Here is a 21239-nt window from a genome sequence, read left to right as displayed (position 1 = left end):
CCAGTCATACGAACCTGGTAACTCAGTTGGAAATGCAGAAACCACCCGTCTTCTGTGTTGCTCACGCTGGGAGCTGTAGACTGGAGCTGTTCCTATTCGACCATCTTGGAACTGCCCCCTAATGTCTTTTTTTCATCACTGATTTTATTTATTTGGACCTTCTCTCTCTTTTTCTGGGTCTGGGTAAAGGTTTGTCAATTTTGTTTATCTTTTCTAGAATCCAATTTTCATTTCGTTGATCTTTTATTCATTTCAATTATATTTCTGCTCTGGTCCTTATTATTTCCTTTTTTTCTTCTATTAATTTTGAGTTTTCATTGTTCTTGCTTTCCTAGTTCTTTAAGACACCTCATTAGGTTATTTACAGTTTTTCTACTTTTTTCGTATAGGCACTTATAGCTATATATTTTCTTCTTTGTACTGTTTTCACTGTATCCCATACGTTTTGATATCTTGTGTTATCATTATCACTGGTTTTAAGAAATTGTTCATTTTTCTTCTTAATTTATTCATTGACCCACCAATCACTCAGGAACATATTGTTTAATTTCCATGTGTTTTTATAGTTTCCAGAATTCCTCTTGGTATTGATTTCTGGTTTTATTTCATGTTGATCAGAGAAGATATTTCATACAATTTCAAATTTTTTAATTCTTTAAGAATTGTTTTGCAACCTAACATATGTTCTAGCCGTGAGAATGTTACATCTGCTGAGAAGAAGAATGTGTTTTCTGTGCCCACGAATCCAATGTTCTATAAGTATCTATTATGTCCATTTAGTCTGTAGTGCAGATTAAGTCCAATGTTTCTTTGATTTTCTGTCTTTATGACAGAATGCTGAAAATAAGCTGTTGAAATCTCCAGCTATTGTATTGGAGTCTATCTCTCTTTAGGCGTAATAATATTTTCTTTATATAACCAGGTGCTCCTGTGTTGGGTGCATGTATATTTATAATTCTTATATCCTCTTACTGAGTTAATTGACCCTTTTCTCATTGTAGAGTGACCTTCTTTGTCTCTTATAGTTTTTTCTTCTTAAGTATGGCAATTTGTGCTCTTTTTTGGTTTCCATTTCCATGGAATATTTTTTCATCCCTTTATTTTCAGTCTCTGTGTGTTTTTTATATGTAAAGTGTGTTTCTTGTAGGCAAGGGATCATTGGGTCTTGTTTATTTATCCATTTAGCCACTCTATGTATTCTCATTGGAGAGGTGAACACATTTACATTTAAGATTGTTGACAAGTAAGGACTTACTCTTGCCATTTTGTTATTTGTTTCCTGGTTGTTTTGTGGTCTTCTTTACCTTCTTTCCTTCGTTCCTTCCTGTCTTTTTTTAGTGAAGGTGATTTTCTTTGGTGATTTATTTTAATTTCTTGCTCTATTTTTTAATATATCGTATGTTTTTTAATTTGAGGTTACCTCATGGTAATAGTGTCTTACAACCTGTTACTTAAAACTGATGACAACTCAACACTGATTGCCTCAACAAACAAGCAAACCAGAAAAAAGAAAATTAATAAAAATTAATAAAAACTTTTTTCTTCCACTTGTTAACTTTGTGTTGTTTCCATTTATATTTTGTTGTACTATCTCTCTTGAAAAGTTGTTGTTTATTATTTTGATTTTTTAGTCTTTCTACTAAGATGTAAGTAGTTTACATGCCATAATTACAGTGTTATAATATTCTGTATTTTTCTGTGCACTTACTATTACCAGTAATTTTTACACTGTCAGATGATTTCTGATTGCACATTAATTTTGTTCTCTTTCAGAATGAAAAACTCTTTAGCATTTCTTATAGGACAAACTTGGTGTTAATGAAATCCTTCTACTTTCTATGGCTGGGACAGTATTTCTCCTTCATGTTTCATGGATATTCTCAGTGGATAAAATACTTTTGGATAAAAAGGTTTTTTGTTTTTTTGTTTTTCTTCAGCACATTACATATGGCATGCCACTCTCTCTTGGCATATAAGGTTTCCACTGAAAAGTCTACTGCCAGACGTATTGGAGCTGCATTGTATATTACTTGTTTTTGTATATTACTTGTTTCTTTTATCTTGCTGCTTTTAATATCATTTTTTTTTATCCTTAACTTTTGGGAGTTTGATTATTAAATGCCTTGATGTAGTCTTCTTTGCATTAAATCTGCTTGGTGTCCTATAACCTTTTTGCACTTGTATATTAATATCTTTCTCTAGTTTGGGGAAGTTATCTCTTATTATCTATTTGAGTAAACTTTCTACCCCTATCTCTTTCTCAATGACCTCTTTAAGGCCAATAACTCTTAGAAGTGCTTTTTTGAGGCTATTTTCTAGATCTCATAGGTGTGCTTCATTCTTTTTTTGTCTCCGCTGACTATATTTTCAAATAGCCTATCTTGAAGCTCACTAAATTCTTCTTTCTCCTTGGTCAGTTCTGCTGATGAGAGACTCTGACATATTCTTCAGTATGTCAATTGCATTTTTTCATCTCAAAATTCTGCTTAATTCTTTTTAATTATTTTAATCTCTGTTAAATTTATCTGTTAGGATTCTTAATTTCTTCTCTATTTTATCTTGGATTTAGTTGAGAATCTTCAAAACAGCTATTTTGAAATCTCAGTCTGAAAGGTAACCTATCTCTGTCTCTCCAGGATTAGTTTCTGGTCCTTTGTTTAGTTCATTTGGTGAGGTCATGTTTTCCTGGATGGTCTTATGGATGTTCATCAGTGTCTGGACATAAAAGAGTTAAGTATTTATTGTACTCTTTACAGTCTGGGCTTGTTTGTACCCATCCATCTTGGGAAGGCTTTTCAGGTATTCAAAGGGACTTGGGTGTTGTTATCTAAGTTTTTGTTTTCTGCAGCCATATCTACATTAGGAGGCCCCACAAGCCCAGTTAAGCTGTGGCTCTTACAGACTTGAAGAGGTATTGCCTCGGTAGTCTTAGATAAGATTCGGAAGAATTCTTTGGATTACCAGGCATGGACTCTTGTTCTCTTCCTTTACTTTCTCCCAAATTAAAACAGAGTCTCTCTCTCTCTCTCTCTCTCTCTGTCTCTCTGTCTCTCCCTCTCTCTCTCTTTCTCTCTTTCTCCCTCTGTGATTAGCCACCTGGAGCTGGATGAGGGGTGACACAAGCACTACGGTGGTCCCCACCACTGGGACTGTGATGGGTCACACCTGAAGCCAGCATGGTACTTGGTCTCGCTCAAGGCCTCGGGTAACCACTGCCTTGTTCGCACAAGGTCCTAGGCCTCTGCAATCAGAAGGTGGCAGAGCCAGCCAGGTTTGTGTCTTTCCATTCAGGTTGGCAAGTTCCCCACAGCCCCAGTCAGGTCCAGAGATGCCATCAGGGAGCCAGGTTCTACAGTCAGAAATCTTAGGAATCTAGCCAGTGCTCTTTCTACTGCAGCTGAGCTGGCACCAAAAAGGCCCAAAGGTTCTGCCTTCAGCTTGTGATGAATGCTTCCAGGCCTGGAATTCTCCATTCAAGGCAGTGGACTCCTCTTTGGCCTGAGGTAGGTGCCTCAGGACTCTGCTTGCTGCCCTGTCCTACTGTGGCTGAACTGGTATCCAAGTTGCAAGACAAAGTCCTCTTTACTCTTCCCTCTCCCCTCAAGCAGAGGGAAGGAGTTTCTCCTGGAGCTGCTATTTGTGCTTCCTGGGATTAAGGAGGGGATGGAACAAGCACTCCCTTGGCAACCCAAGTGGTGTCCCACTAGGTCATATTCCCCTCAAGTCCACTGGCTCTGAGCCAAGCACAGAACCAGGACTTGCCCAAGAATTGCAATTATTATTTCCTAGACTGACTTTCCAGTTTGTTTAGGGTTCCAGAGGATTTTATCCCATGGTGAGAGGCTTGCTGGAACTTAGGTTCCTACTGCTGGGATTGATGATTTCTAGAGCTGGTTTAATTGCTTTCTCTGTGGACACAATGTAAGTTCTGCCTGGTGTTGCTTTCTGTTGGGACAGGGCAGCACTGAGTTCCAATGGTAAGTTCCACAATCAGCTCTCCCTCCCCCAGGTGCACAGATTCTAAGTGCCACGTAGCTGCTGTGATGACATCAAAACACCATATCAAATAACGTTTCAAATTAATATTCAATTTTCTGTGGTGTTTCATAATCCTCTACGAATTTTATATCTTTGTCCTGTTTATGTAACTTATTAACCTTGTTCTGTCAGTGTCAACTGAAAATGAAATATCTCTAGTTTGGCCAAGTATAAAGGCAAAAAATGCAATGTTTTTCACTACAGGTACAATTGTTAAATGTATTCTAATTATTGAATCTAGAGCAAACCGGAGAAAAACATTTATTTTTACACTGTTAGCTGAAGTTATGCCACTGTAACTAAATCATACATTATAAAGTAATAAACTATATATCTGATTTCATTTTTCTCGTCACCACTTTCATCAGTTAGTGGACAGTCTGTCTGTCTGTCTTATAGCCACAAATAAGGTGCTTTCTGACTCCTCCTACAATTAAGATCCATTGATAATTAACACAGTGCTCCTCTTGAGTGCAGTGCTCATCATAGAATTCAGAAAAGAATCTGAGTGACTGCGGAAGTTTGATAAGGATGATAAAGGGGTCTGGACCCATGGCTACTGCTTGCACCACAACCATATCTGTTTCCTCTGCAAGTTTTAGCATATATTGGAAATTCTTTTTCCAGTTTTCAAAATTTTATTCTCAAAAAAAAAAGCAATTCCGGACTGGGCGCGGTGGCTCACGCCTGTAATCCCAGCACTTTGGGAGGCCAAGGCAGGCTAATCACCTGAGGTAGGGAGTTTGAGACCAGCCTGACCAACATGGAGAAACCCCGTCTCTACTAAAAATACAAAAATTAGCTAGGCGTGGTGGCACATGCCTGTAATCCCAGCTACTCAGGAGGCTGAGGCAGGAAAATAACTTGAACCTGGTAGGCGGAGGTTACAGTGAGCCAAGATCGCACCATTGCACTCCAGCCTGAGCAACAAGAGTGAAACTCTGTCTCAAAAAAAAAAAAAAAAAAATAAGCAAGTTTGTCAGTTTGATTTGAAATTTTTCTTATCCAAAAATATTATTATATCAGAACGTTAGCATACCTCAGAGAGATGGCACCTTGTTCAAACTGGCTACAAGGATCATTTGTTCAACTAGACAGCCATAGTGTGTTCACTCAGAATAAGGATATTTATCCGCATTTCTGCCAATCCCAATTTGTAAAGAGGGCATGATAAGATAGATTTGTGAGGTATTTGCAGTAAACAAGATGTGAACCATACAAGATAATAATTAACTGACTTCAGCCTGCAGATAAGATTCCATGGAACAGTAAGAATGTCCAGTGTTCTCTATGTGAGTAAAGGGCAAATCATTGGAGACCCAGTACCTCATATATGTGACATAAAATTTCAAACTTGTACCATAACTACTAATCTTATTCTCAATTTGGTTTAAGTGTAATCACTTTATCTCTTTGATCAAGGCATGACAGAGGCAAGTCTTCCCTGGGACTTTGCAACTGGGGAGACAAAATTTGATCTTTTTGGCCAGGCAAGGGGGCTCACGCCTGCAATCCCAGCACTTTGGGAGGCTGAGACAGGTGAATCACTTGAGGTCAGGAGTTCAAGACCAGCCTGGCCAACATGGCGCAACCCCGTCTCTACTAAAAATATAAAAATTAGCTGGACATGGTAGCATGTGCCTATAGTCCCAACTACTTGGGAGGCTGAGGCATGAGAATTGCTTGAACCTGGGAGACAGAGGTTGCAGTGAGCTAAGATCATGCCACTGCACTCCAGCCTGGGCGACAGAGCAAGACTCTGTCAAAAAAAAAAAAAAAAAAAGTCTTTTTACTTAGCTCACTTGTGATTGGGTTTCCTGTCATTTGAAATCAAAATAATCTTAATACAAAAAGGAGGATAATTATCATTTTTTTCAACTTTTATTTTAGAACCAGTGGGAACATGTGCAGGTTTATTACAAAGGTTTATTGTGTGATGCTGAGGTTTGGGATACGACTGAACCCGTCACCAAGATAGAGAACATACTATCCAAAAGGTAGTTGTTCAGCCCTCCCCCTCCCCCTTCTCTCACACCCTAGTAGTTCTCAGTGTTTATTGTTCCCATCTTTATGTTCATGTGTACCCAGTGTTTAGCTCTCACTTATAAGTAATAACATGTGGTACTTAGTTTTCTGTTTCTGCATTAGTTTGCTTAGCATAATGGCCTCCAGTTACATCCATGTTGTTGCAAAGGAAATGATTTCATTCTTTTTTATGACTGTGTAGTATTTCATGGTGTATATGGATTACGTTTTCCTTATACAATCCACCATTGATGAGCACCTGGGTTGATTCCATATTTCTGCTATTGTGGATAGAGCTGTGATGAACATACAGGTGCATGCATCCTTTGGGTAAAATGATTTATTTTCCTTTGGATATATACCCAGTAATGCGATTGCTGAGTGGAATGGTGGTTCAAATCTTGGTTGTTTGAGAAATCTCCAAAGTGCTCTACTCAATGGCTAAATTAATTTACATTCACACCAAAAAGGTATATGTCCCCCTTTCTCCACAGCCTTGCCAACGTATTATGTTTTTATTTTTCCACAAAAGAAATTCTGACGGGTTTGAGATGGCATATCATTATGGTTTGATTTGCAATTCTCTTAAGATTAATGATGATATATTTTCATATGTTTGTTGGCCACTTGTATGTCTTTTTTTCAGAAGTGTCCGTTCATGTCCCTTGCCCGATTTTAAATGGAGTGGTTTTTTGCTTATTGATTTGTTTAAATTCCTTATAGATTCTGCATATTAGACCTTTGTTGGCTGCATAGTTTGTGAGTATTTTCTCCCCTTATATAGGTTGTCTGTTTACTTCCTTGATAGTTTCTTTTGCTATGCAGAAGCTCTTTAGATTAATTAAGTCTTATTTAATCAATTTTTATTTTTGTTGCAATTTATTTTGAGGACTTAGCCATAAATATGTTGCCAAGGCCAATATCAAGAAGGTCATTTTCTAGGTTTTCTTCCAGGATTTTCATAGGTTGAGGTCTTACATTTAGGTCCTTAATCCTTCTCAAGCTAATTTTTGTATATGGTGGTAGGTAATGGTCCAGTTTCATTCTTCTGCATATGGATAGCCAGTTCTCACAGCACCATTTATTGAATAGGGAGTCTTTTTCCTATTGCTTGTTTTTCTTAAGTTTGTTGAAGATTAGGTGGTGGTAGGTGTGCACCTTTACATCTCAGTTCCGTTTTCTCTTCCCTTGGTGTATGTGTCTTTCTTTGTTTTTGTTTTTTTGTACCAGTACAATGCTGTTTTGATTACTGTAGCCTTCTAGTATAGTTTGAAGTCAGAAAAAGTGCTGCTCCAGCTTTTTTTTTGCTTAGAGTTGCTTTGGTTATCCAGATTCTTTTTTTGGTTCCATATGAATTTTAGAAGTCTTTTTTTCTAATTCTGTGAAAAAATGTTGTTGGTAGTTTAATAGGAATAGCATTGAATCTGTCAATTGCTTTAGGTGCTATGGCCATTTTAATAATATTAAGTCTTCTGAACATGAGCATGGAATGTTTATTTATTTATATCATCTCTAATTTCTTTCAGCAGTGTTTTGTAATTCTTTTTGTAGTAATCTTTCACCTCCTTGGTTAGCTATATTCCTAGGTATTTCTTTTTTTGTTGTTTGTGTGGATTTTTAGAAATAAATATTTTTTGTTTTATTATACTTTCAGTTCTAGGGTACATGTGCACAACGTGCAGGTTTGTTCCATAGGTATACATGTGCCATGTTGCTTTGCTGCACCCATCAACTCATCATTTACATTAAGTATTTCTCCTAATGCTATCCCTCCTCCAGCCACACACCCCCCGACAGGCCCCAGTCTGTGATGTTCCCTGCCCTGTGTCCAAGTGATCTCATTGTTCAATTCCAACCTATGAGTGAGGACATGCGGTGTTTGGTTTTCTGTCCTTGTGATAGTTTGCTGAGAATGATGGTTTCCAACTTCATCCATGTCCCTGCAAAGGACATGAACTCATCCTTTCTTATGGCTACATAGTTTTCCACAGTGTATATGAGCCACATTTTCTTAATCCAGTCTATCATTGATGGACATTTGGGTTGGTTCCAAGTCTTTGCTGTTGTGAGTAGTGCCGCAATAAACATAGGTGTGCATGTGTCTTTATAGTAGCATGATTTATAATCCTTTGGGTATACACCCAGTAATAGGATTACTGGATCAAATGGTAATTCTAGTTCTAGATCCTTGAGGAATCACCACACTGTCTTCCAAAATGGTTGAACCAATTTACACTCCCACCAACAGTGTAAAAGCATTCCTATTTCTCCACATCCTCTCCAGCATCTGTGGTTTCCTGACTTTTTAATGATTGCCATTCTAACTGGTATGAGATGGTATCTCATTGTGGTTTTGATTTGCATTTCTCTGATGGCCAGTGATGATGAGCATTTTTTCATGTGTGTGTTGGCTGCATAAATTTCTTCTTTTGAAAAGTGTCTGTTCATATCCTTTGCCCACTTTTTGATGGGGTTGTTTGTTTTTTTCTTGTAAATTTGTTTGAGTTCATTGTAGATTCTGGATATTAGCCCTTGGTCAGATAGGTAGATTGCAACACTTTTCTCCCATTTTATAGGTTGCCTGTTCATTCTGATGGTAGTTTCTTTTCCTGTGCAGAAGCTCTTTAGTTTCATTAGATACTGTTCGTCTATTTTGGCTTTTGTTGCCATTGCTTTTGGTGTTTTAGTCATGAAGTCCTTGCCCATGCCTGTGTCCTGAATGGTATTGCCTAAGTTTTCTTCTAGGGCTTTTATGGTTTTAGGTCTAACATTTAAGTCTTTAATCCATCTTGAATTAATTTTTGTATAAGGTGTAAGGAAGGGATCCAGTTTTAGCTTTCTACATATAGGTAGCCAGTTTTCCCAGCACAATTTATTAAATAGGTAATCCTCTCCCCATTTCTTATGTTTATCAGGTTTGTCAAAGATCAGGTGGTTGTAGATGTGTGGCATTATTTCTGAGGGCTCTGTTCTGTTCCATTGGTCTATATCTCTGTTTTGGTACCAGTACCATGCTGTTTTGGTTACTGTAGCCTTGTAGTATACTTTGAAGTCCAGTAGCGTGATGGCTCCAGCTTTGTTCTTTTTCCTTAGGATTGTCTTGGCAATGCAGGCTCTTTTTTGGATCCATATGAAATTTAAATTAGTTTTTTCCAATTCTGTAAAGAAAGTAATTGGTAGCTTGATGGGGATGACATTGAATCTACAAATTACTTTGGGCAGTATGGCCATTTTCACGATATTCATTCTTCCTATCCATGAGCATGGAATATTCTTCCATTTGTTTGTGTCCTCTTTTATTTCATTGAGCAGTGGTTTGTAGTTCTCCTTGAAGAGGTCCTTCACATCCCTTGTAAGTTGGATTCCTAGGTATTTTATTCTCTTTGAAGCAATTGTGAATGGGAGTTCACTCATGATTTGGCTCTCTGTCTGTTAATGGTGTATGGGAATGCTTGTGATTTTTGCACATTAATTTTGTATCCTGAGACTTTGCTGAATTTGCTTATCAGCTTAAGGAGATTTGGGGCTGCGACGATGGGGTTTTCTAAATATACAGTCATGTCATCTGCAAACAGGGACAATTTGACTTCCTCATTTCCTAATTGAATACCCTTTATTTCTTCTCCTGCCTGATTGCCCTGGCCAGAGCTTCCAACACTCTGTTGAATAGAAGTGGTGAGAGAGGGTATTCTTGTCTTGTGCCAGTTTTCAAAGGCAATGCTTCTGGTTTTTTCCCATTCAGTATGATATTGGCTGTGGGTTTGTCATAAATAGATCTTATTATTTTGATATATGTCCCATCAATACCTAGTTTATTGAGAGTTTTTGGCATGAAGGGCTGTTGAATTTTGTCAAAGGCCTTTTCTGCATCTATTGAGATAATCATGTGCTTTTTGTCACTGGTTCTGTTTACGTGATGGATTACATTTATTGATTTGGGCATATTGAACCAGCCTTGCATCCCAGGGATGAAGCTGACTTGATCATGGTGGATAAGGTTTTTGATGTGCTGCTGGATTCAGTTTGCCAGTATTTTATTGAGGCTTTTCGCATTTATGTTCATCTGGGATATTGGTCTAAAAATCTCTTTTTTGTTGTGTCTCTGCCAGGTTTTGTTATCAGGATGATGTTGGCCTCATAAAATGAGTTAGGGAGGATTCCCTCTTTTTCTATTGATTGGGATATTTTTAGAAGGAATGGTACCAACTCCTCTTTGTACATCTGGTAGAATTCTGCTATGAATCCATGTGGTCCTGGACTTTTTTGGTTGGTAGACTATTATTTATTGCCTTAATTTCAGAGGCTGTTTTTGGTCTATTCAGAGATTGAACTTCCTCATGGTTTAGTCTTGGGAAAGTGTGTGTCCAGGAATTTATCCATTTCTTCTAGATTTTCTAGTTTATTTACACAGAGGTGTTTATAGTATTCTCTGATGGTAGTTCATATTTCTGTGGGATCAGTTGTAATATCCCCTTTATCATTTTTTATTACATCTATTTGATTCTTCTCTCTTTTCTTCTCTGTTAGTCTTGCTAGCAGTCTATCAATTTTGTTGATCTTTTCAGAAAACCAGCTCATGGATTCATTGATTTTTTTGAAGGGTTTTTTTGTGTCTCTGTCTCCTTCAGTTCTGCTCTGATCTTAGTTATTTCTTGCCTTCTGCTACCTTTTGAATGTATTTGCCCTTGCTTCTCTAGTTCTTTTAATTGTGATGTTAGGGTGTCGATTTTAGATCTTTCCTGCTTTCTCTTGTGGGCATTTAGTGCTATAAATTTCCCTCTACAGACTGCTTTAAATGTGTCCTAGAGATTCTGCTGTGTTGTGTCTTTGTTCTCATTGGTTTCAAAGAACATCTTTATTTCTGCCTTCATTTCGTTATTTATCCAGTAGTCACACAGGAGCAACTTGTTAGGTTTCCATGTAGTGGTGCAGTTTTAAGTGAGTTTCTTAATCCTGAGTTCTAATTTGATTGCACTGTGGTCTGAGAGACAGTTTGTTGTGATTTCTTTTCTTTTACATTTGCTGAGGAGTGTTTTACTTCCAATTATGTGGTCAATTGTAGAATAGGTGCGATGTGGTGCTGAGAAGAATGTATATTCTGTTGATTTGGGGTGGCAAGTTCTGTAGATATCTATTAGGTCTGCTTGTTGCAGCACTGAGTACAGGCCCTGGATATCCTTATTAACCTTCCGTCTTCTTGATCTGTCTAATATTAACAGTGGGATGTTAAAGTCTCCCATTATGATTATGTGGGAGTCTAAGTCTCTTTGTAGGTCTCTAAGTACTTCCTTTATGAATCTGGGTGCTCCTGTATTGGGTGCATATATATTTAGGAGAGTTAGCTCTTCTTGTTGAATTGATCCCTTTACCATTATGGAATGGACTTCTTTGTCTCTTCTGATCTGTGTTGGTTTAGAGTCTGTTTTATCAGAGGCTAGGATTGCAACCCCTGTATTTTTTTGTTTTCCGTTTGCTTAGTAGATTTTCCTCCATCCCTTTATTTTGAGCCTATGTGTGTCTTTGCATGTGAGATGGGTCTCCTGAATACAGCACACTGATGGGTCTTGACTCTATCCAATTTGCCAGTCTGTGTGTTTTAATTGGGGCATTTAGCTTATTTATATTTAAGGTTAATACTGTTATGTGTGAATTTGATCCTGTCATTATGATGTTAGCTGGTTATTTTGCCCATTAATTGATGCAGATTATTCATATCATCAATGGTCTTTACAATTTGGCATGTTTTTGCAGTGGCTGTTACCGGTTGTTTCTTTCCATGTTTAGTGCTTCCTTGAAGAGCTCTTGTAAGGCAGGCCTGGTGGTGACAAAATATCTCAGCATTTGCTTCTCTGTAAAGGATTTTATTTCTCCTTCAGTTATGAAGCTTAGTTTGACTGGATATGAAATTCTGCATTGAAAATTCTTTTCTTTAAGAATGTCAAATATTGGCCCCCACTCTCTTCTGGCTTGTAGGGTTTCTGCTGAGAGATCTGCTGTCAGTCTGATGGGCTTCCCTTTGTATGTAACTCTACCTTTCTCTCTGGCTGTCCTTAACACTTTTTCCTTCATTTCAACCTTAGTAAATCTGACAATTATGTGTCTTGGGGTTGCTCTTCTCTAGGAGTATCTTTATGGTGTTCTCTGTATTTCCTGAATTTGAACGTGGGCCTGCCTTGCTAGGTTGGGGAAGTTTTCCTGGATAATATCCTGCAGAGTGTTTTCCAACTTGGTTCTATTCTCCCCATCACTTTCAGGTACACCGATCAGATGTAGATTTGTTCTTTTCACATAGTCCCATATTTCTTGGTGGCTGTCTTCATTTATTTTTACTTTTTTTCTCTAACCTTGTCTTCTCACTTTATTTTATTAATTTGATCTTTAATCACTGATACCCTTTCTTACACTTGATAAAATCTTCTATTGAAGCTTGTGCATGCGTCACGAAGTTCTCATGCTATGGTTTTCCGCTCCATCATGTCATTTAAGGTCTTCTCTACACGTTTATTCTAGTTAGCCATTCGTCTAATCTTTTTTCTAGGTTTTTAGCTTCCTTGCAATGGCTTCAAACATCCTCCTTTAACGGCCAGGCATGGTGGCTCATGCCTGTAATCCCAGCACTTTGGGAGGCCAAGGTGGGTAGATCACGAGGTCAGGAGATCAAGACCATCCTGGCTAACACGGTGAAACCCCATCTCTACTAAAAATACAAAAAATTAGCTGGGCATGGTGGTGGGCACCTGTAGTCCCAGCCACTTGGGAGGTTGAGGCAGGAGAATGGCATGATCCCAGGAGGCGGAGCTTGCAGTGAACTGAGATCGTGCCACTGCACTCCAGCCTGGGCGACAGAGCAAGACTCCTTCTCAAAAAAAAAAAAAAATCCTCCTTTAGCTTGGAGAAGTTTGTTATTACTGACCTTCTGAAGCCTCCTTCTGTCAACTTGTCAAAATCATTCTCCGTCCAGCTTTGTTCCGTTGCTGGCGAGGCGCTGCAATCCTTTGGGGGACAAGAGGCACTCTGATTTTTAGAATTTTCAGCTTTTCTCCTCTGGTGTCCCCCTATCTTTGTGATTTATCTACCTTTGGTCTTTGATGTTGGTGACCTACAGATGGGGTTTTGGTGTAGATGACCTTTTTGTTGATGTTGATGCTATACCTTTCTGTTTGTTAGTTTTCCTTCTAACAGTCATGTCTCTCAGCTGCAGGTCTGTTGGATTTTGCTGCAGTTCCACTCCAGACCCCATTTGCCTGGGTATCACCAGCGGAGGCTGTAGAACAGCAAATAATGCAGAACAGCAAGTATTGCTGCCTGATCCTTCCTCTGGAAGCTTCATCCCAGAGAGGCAGCAACCTATATGAGGTTTCTGTTGGCCCCTACTGGGAGGTGTCTCCCAGTTAGGCTACACGGGGTTCAGGGACCCACTTAAGGAGGCAGTCTGTCCATTCTCAGAGCTCAAACGCTGTGCTGGGAGAACCACTGCTCTCTTCAGAGCTGTTAGACAGGGACGTTTAAGTCTGCAGAAGTTGGCTGCTGCCTTTTGTTCAGCTATGCCCTGCCCACAGAGGTCGAGTCTAGAGGCAGTAGGCCTTGTTGAGCTGTGGTGGGCTCCACCCAGTTTGAGCTTCCCAGCTGCTTTGTTTACCTACTCAAGCCTCAGCAATGGCAGACGCCCCTCCGCCAGCCAGGCTGCCGCCTTGCAGATAGATCTCAGACTGCTGTGCTAGCAGTGAGCAAGGCTCCATGGGCGTGTGACCTGCCAAGCGAGGCATGGGAGAGGATCACCGTGTCTGCTGGTTGCTGAGACCTTGGGAAAAGTGTAGTTTTTGGGTGGGGAATGTCCCGTTTTTCCAGGTAGTCTCCCATGGCTCCCCTTGGCTAGGAAAGGGAAATCCCCCGACCACTTGTGCTTCTTAGCTTAGGCAATCCCCCTCCCTGCTTCAGCTCACCCTCCGTGGGCTGCACCCACAGTCCAACCAGTCCCAATGAGATGAACCCGGTACCTCAATTGGAAATACAGAAATCACCCATCTTCTGTGTCGATCACACTGGGAGCTGCAGACTGGAACTGTTCCTATTCGGCCATCTTGGAACACCCCCGCGCCCCAGGTATTTCATTTTCTTTGTGGCTATTGTAAATGGTATTGAAGTGACATTCTTGAATTGGCTTTCAGCTGGAGTACTATTAGTGCATAGTAACGGTACTGATTTTTATGCTTTAATTTTATATCCTGAAACTCTACTGAAGTCATTTTGTGGCTCTAGGAGCCTTTTGGCAGAGTCTTTAGGGTTTTCTAGGTATGTAATCATATTGTCAGCAAAGAGAGAGAGAGTTTAACTTCTTTTCCTATTTGGATGCCTTTTATTTCTTTCTCTTGTTCGATTGCTCTGTCAAGGACTTCCAGTACTATGTTGAATAGGAGTGGTGGGAGTAAGCATCTTGTTCCAGTTTTGTCTTGTTCCAGTTTTCAAGGCGTATGATTTCAGTTTTTGCCCATTTAGTATAATATTGGCTGTGGGTTTGTCCTATATGGCTCTTATAATTTTCAGGTATGTTTCTTTATTTATTAAGGGATTTTATCATGAAGGGATGTTGGAGTTTATTGAATGCTTTTTCTACGTCTATTGAGATGATCATGTGGTTTTTGTTTTGAATTCCGTTTATGTGGTGAATCACATTTATTGATTTGCATATGTTGAACCAACTTTGCATCCCAGGACTAAAGCCTACTTGATCATAGTGAATTAATTTTTGATGTGCTGAAAGATTTGGTTAACATTTTGTTAGCATTTTATTGAGGATTTTTGCATCTATGTTCATTGAGAATGTTGGCTTAAAGTTTTTATTTTTTGCTGTGCCTCTGTGAAATTTTGATATCAGGATGATGCTGGATTCATAGAAAGAGCTAAGGAGGAGTTCCTCCTCCTCAATTTTTTGGAATAGTTTCAGTAAAACTGATAACAGTTCTTTGTATGTCTGCTAGAACTCTGCTGTGAATCCATCTGTTCCAGACCTTTTTTGGTTGGCACCTGTTTTTTTTTTGTTGTTCTCGTTGTTTTGTTTGTTTGTTTGATTGTTTTCCTCATTCAATTTTGAAACCCATTATTGGTCTTTTCAGGTTTTCACTTTCTTCCTGGTTCATTCTTGGGAGGTTCTTTGTTTTGAGGAATTGTTATCCATTTCCTCAAGATATTTTAATTTGTGTGCATTTAGGTGTTCATAATAGTCTCTAAGGATCTTTTATATTTCTGTGGGATTAGAGTGTCGTCTTTGTCATTCCTGATTGTGCTTATTCGGATCTTTTATTTATTTATTTTTTGTTAATCTAGCTAGCAGTGTATCAATCTTACTTACTCTTTCAAAGAACCAAATATTGTTTTTATTGATTTTTTGTATAGCTTTTTACACCTTGATTTCATTCCATTATTGTCAGATTATAGTTATTTCTTCTTTCTGTTAGCTTTGGGGTAAATTTCTTTGTTTTTTCCTTTTAAGTTCCTCTAGGTGTGATCCTAGATTGTTCATTTGAGACCTTTCTAACTTCTTGATGTTTGTATTTAGCACTGTAAACTTTCCTCTTCACACTGCTTTAGCTACATTCCAACAATTTTGGTGTATTTTGTCTCCATTTTCATTCATTTCAAATAATTTTTAATTTTTACCTTAATTTAGAATATTTTTAATTTCTGTGTACTTATGTAGTTTTGCGGGATCTTGGTATTGATTTCTATTTTTTTTCACTGTAGTCTGAAAGTGTTTGGTATGATTTCATTTTTTTTAAATTTATTGAGATGTGCTCTGTGGCCAAGCATGTGGCTGATTATAGAATATGTTCTGTGTGCAGTTGAGAAAAATGTGTAATTTGCATTTAGTGGGTGGAGTATTTGTTGATGTCTGTTAGGTTCAATAGGTCACATATTGAGTACAATTCCAGTATTTCTTTGTAAGTTTTCTGCCTCAATGATCTATCTAACACTGCCAGTGGGCTATTTAAGTCTTCCACTGTTATAGTGTGGTTGCTTGAGCCTTTTCATATGTCGAGAAGAACATATGAACCCCTGACCTCAGGCGATCCACCTTCCTCGGCCTCCCAAACTGCTAGGATTACAGACATGAGCCACCACACCCGGCCCATTAAGGACATTCTTGATTCAAGGGAGGAGATCAAAATATCAACATTAAGAGGAGTTCGGAAGATGCTGATTTCAACCCTCATAGATGATTTTGAGGAGTTCAAGACTTCAGTGGAAGAAGTAACTGAAGATGTAGTAGCAATAGCAGGATAACTATAATTAGAAGTGGAGCCTGAAGATGTGACTGAATTACTGCAATCTCATGATAAAACTTTGATGAATGAGAAATTGTTTCTTATGGATGAGCACGTAAAGTGGTTTCTTGATTTAGAATTTACTTCTGGTGAAGATTCTGCAGACATTGCTGAGATTACAACAAATGATTTAGAATATTACATAAACTTGGTTGATAAAGCAGGGGCAGATTTTGAGAGGATTGACTCTAATTTTGAAAGAAGTTCTGCTGTGGGTAAAATGCTATCAAACAACATCACTGTCTATGGAGATACATTTCATGAAAGGAAGAGTCAGCTTATGTGGCAAATTTTATTGGTGTCTTATTTTGAGAAATTGCCACAGATGTTGCGGGAATCAGGAGGACTAGAGAGACCTTGGGGTAAAGTGGGAGGATGTATTGAGTGCACTCAGATCTAGTGGTTTAACATCTTGGGACTGGGCCTTAGAACAAAGACAGCACTTAACCTTTATACACACTTCAAAAAGGGGGTGGGCTGGCCTGAAATAAGCTTACAGTGGCTCAAAGTGTACTGGCACAAAAGCAAGGATACAGAGGCAGATACAGATACAGTTAATTAAATTGTGACAGGTGCATAACTCAGGATTACACATGACTGTTGCTATACAGCCTAGATGGCTGTTATCTATGCAGCCTAGATGGCTTTTATCTAGGCTTGCTCAAAAGAGCCTTGCACTGGCTTATCTCATAACCTTCACTATGGCGCCCAGGTGGCTGTAGCTCAGGCCTGCTCGGACAGCTCACGACTTTCATTGTACTGCTTAGATAAAATGGAATACTTGAAGTTACTAATTACAGATATCAGGAATCTTTATAAACTCATACTATAAAAGAAGGAAAAAATTTTTTTTTCTTCCTTATGTTGAGGGAGTGCTGGGAGTCTCTAGAACACATTCTTTTGTGTCTTAGCTTCTCAGATAGTGTTTATCTAGGCTCTTTTTGGGTCTGGGCTGTGCCTGTTGCTGCCTCTGGGGTAAGTCAGCCTAATACAGGAAAGCTTATTTCTTTTTTCTTTTTAATTTTATTTTTCTTTCTTTAATTTCCTCGTCACAGACACTCTAATTTTCAATAGCCACCATGCTGATTAGTCAGCAGCCATCAACATCAGTATAAGACTCTCCACCAGCAAAAAGATTGGGACTCAACTATAGGCTTAGATAATCATTAACAACAAAGCATTTTTAAATTGCATTGTATACATTGTTTTTTAGACATAATTCTATTGCACTCTTAATATACTATGGTATAATGTAAACATAATGTTTATATGCACTGGGAAACCTTGTGTAACTCACTTTATTTTGATATTCCCTTCATTGTAATGGTCTGAAACTAAGCCCATCATATCTCTAAGGTACTGAACAAAATGGTAGTTTTGCTAATTACCTCTACCTCTAATCTGATTTGTAAAAGCTCAGTATTGATGAAATGGCTCTCTGAAGGATAAAGAGGCCTATTTGTAAGACTTTCAATTTTAGAAGAGTATACTGATGATTTAAAAATTAACATCAAAGCATATTGCAGTGCTCAAGTTTGTCCATGTTAAGAATGTTTTCCTGGAAAATAAGTAAAAACATGCCCAAAAATAAATTCAAAATTTATCAAAGTAACACTACTTGGCTAGAGAGATAAGACAGAACCTTAGATGATATTTTCTATCTTCATTGTTGTGTTGAAATTTAGCGTTTTTAAGATTATGCATGAGTTGTTGACTTATGTGCATCTGTAATCTCTATGTAACTATGTTAGTTTCATTGTGGAAAGAGATAATGGATGCATTCTGGTAAAACCAGAAGGAAGCTGTTTATTTCTTCCAAGAAAAGGGTAACGGGGAAAGCAACTGTTACATAGTAAACATTGACTATTTGTTCAAAATCCATGGCTATTCTGTAAGGGTTAAGTCATTGCTCTTTCAGGCTTTTAAAACAGTTTTCAGAGGTTGTAAACGTTTATGGAGTCAACACTCAAACCATTTTTATTGTTTTGGAGCAAAATCTGAATAAAATTTAAAGGTAGAGAATCCAAGGATTTTGAAAGTATGGATAGCACTTTTATGCTTAGATTTTTTTCTTTTATACTTTTTCTTACTTAATGTTCATGTGGACTTACTCCTTGGAGACAGAAAACCTTTTTAAAATTAGAGAAAACACTTTATTCAGATTTTCTACATTTTTACAGATTTACCATTTGGTAGTTCTATCACTTTTTTGCATTATTTTGAAGATATTTTTTGTCTTTACTTTTTATGAGTTTAATTATGGTATGTTTTTGTGAGGATTTCCTTCAGCTTACTTTTGCTTCTGTAGGGTTCTCTCACTTTCTTGTATCTGTAAGTTTGTGTCTTCTCTAAGTTGTGGAGTTTTCAGCCATTATTTCTTTCAATAATTTTTCAACCCCAATTTTTTTCCTCTCTTTTTGGGCCACTGATGGTTTAAATGTTGTGTCTTTGTTATTTTCCCAAAGGTCCTTGAGTTTCTCTTTTTATTATATTTGTTTCTGGTTGTGTGTGTCTGTGTGTGTGTGTGTGTGTGTGTGTGTCTTTTGTTTTTGTGTTTTTGAGAGGGAGTTTCACTCTTGTCACCCAGCTGAAGTGCAATGGTGTGATTTTGGCTCACTGCAACCTCTGCCTCCCAGGTTCAAGCAATTCTCCTGCCTCAGCCAGCCAAGTTGTTGGGATTACAGATGCCCACCACCATGCCTGGCTAATTTTTGTATTTTTAGTAGAAATGGGTTTCACCATGTTGGCCAGGCTGGTCTCAAACTGCTGACCTCAAGTGATCCACCCACCTTGGCCTCCGTTTGTAAGATTTTATATATGTGGCCAGGTGTGATGGCTCATGCCTGTAACCCTAGTACTTTGGAAGTCTGAGGTGGGGGGTCACTTAACCTCAGGAGTTTAAGACCAGCCTGGGCAACATTGTGAAATTCTGCCTCTACAAAAAATAGCCAGACATGGTGGCTTGTGCCTGTAGTCCCAGCTTCTTGGGGGGCAAAGGTGGGAGGATCACTTCAACCTGAGAGGCAGAGGTTGCAGTGAGCTGAGATTGCACCATTACACTTCAGCCTGGGCAATAGAGTAATACCCTGTCTCAAAAAAAAAAAAAAAGATTTGATCTACTTTGTTGATCTTTCTTCGAGATCACTGTTTCTATCTTTTATCATTCTACCTCTTCTATTTTGTCTGTCCAATAAAGTTTATTTTTATTTCTCTTATTGTATTTTTCAGTTCCATAGTTTACATTTGGTTCTTTTTAACATCTATTTATTTGCTGAAGTATTTTAATTTTTTGTTCTCTCAAAATAGCTTGTAATTGCTTTTAAAAACATTTTTTAATGGCTGATTTAAAGTCCTTGCCAATTAATTCTAGCATCCAATTTCTGTCAGTGTTGGAGTGTGTTGATTGTTTTTTGTCATACAAGTTGTTATTTTTCTGCTATTTGGTGTGATGGGTAATTTTCAATTTTATTATAGATATTTGGGATATTATGATAGGAAACACATGGTCATGTTTAGATCTTTAATTTTACCAGTATATGATTCTGTTTAGGTGTATCATACAGATTCTGGCATACTTTTATAAACTGGTTTGCTACTACATGTGGAGGTGGAAAGAGTTTCCACAGTTCAGGCTGTCAGGTGTCTCTAGGTGAAGGAAAAGAGTCTCTGGTATGGGGGGATGAAGAGATTTCCTACACTAGGCCACTTATAGGGCCAGTAATCCCTTTTCCAAATCAGCCTTGTTGCCAAATTTCTCTTGATGTGAGAAGGGAATCTCTCACCTGTGACAAGAGGCTTTTCAGCCCAGGTCACTTGTTGTGGCAAGGTCCTCTTTGCTGATACCACCTGTCTACCTGGTGCATATCAGTGAGGGAGGGAGTTTCAGTCCCAGTTGGAGAGAACACTTCCACTGACTACTTATTATCAGTGGTGGTTTTGATGAATTTCTTTTTTTTGCCAGTCCTATTGCTATTACTATTGTTGTCAGCTGGTAATTTGCTTTATTGGGTGGAGAGTTGAGCCTCCTCAGATTGCAACCTACTATTGCTTATTGAGATGTCAGAAAATGCTAGTCTTGAGTCATCTTCTTTTGGTTGGAGGTTATAAAACACCCAATTATGTTGCAATTTCAGTACATGGGTCCCTAACCAGTTGACCTTCCTCTTTACACTTCTCAGAGTTTTTTGTTTCTCGTTTTTGTTTTATTTTGTTTGTTGTTGTTGTTGTTGCTCCTCATGTTAATGCAAAAGTTTCTCAATATACATTTGGGAGAGAAGCGGCAAGAAAGGAGTCCATGCAATCTTGTCTGCAGCAAAGACTCAAACAATTTTAAAGTATATTTAATTTCTTGAACCTGAAAATAAGAATCACTGAGGAAAACAATCTAAAAACTTATGAAATGCAAAGAATTTAAATTATAATATTTTTCTTATGTTAAAGTGAGACAGGCAAGTATAAAAGGGTCCCCAGAGAACCTCTGATCACCCTGTGCACTGGGAGGAATGCACACTGGGTTGGAGCCTCAGGAAGTTTGCACCATTTGCAGCAGGGAGGAACCTGGCCCCTCCTCTTCCTGGGGGGAACCGGATATTCAATCTGCAAAGTGGGAAGCATATACTAGCAGGACTCTCACTCTGCTGAAAGTTCCTGTTTCCATTTTTGCCCAATAAATTTCATTTTTCTCACTTTTCAAAGTGTCTTCCAGCCTAATCTCTCATGGTCATGTGACAAGAACCCAGCTTTTAGCTGAACTAAAGAGAAAGCTCTACAACAGCTTTGGTGCCCAATGTGGGGCTTGAGAAGGGGAGATGCAAACCAAGAAATCTCTTTCCCTCTCATTTCTAAGCCTTTTCA

The sequence above is a fragment of the Gorilla gorilla genome, chromosome X (genome assembly GCF_029281585.2).
Source record: "Gorilla gorilla gorilla isolate KB3781 chromosome X, NHGRI_mGorGor1-v2.1_pri, whole genome shotgun sequence".
Lineage (NCBI taxonomy): Eukaryota > Metazoa > Chordata > Mammalia > Primates > Hominidae > Gorilla > Gorilla gorilla.
The sequence above is the reverse complement of the archived record's forward strand: the minus strand, read 5'-3'. Positions refer to the sequence as shown.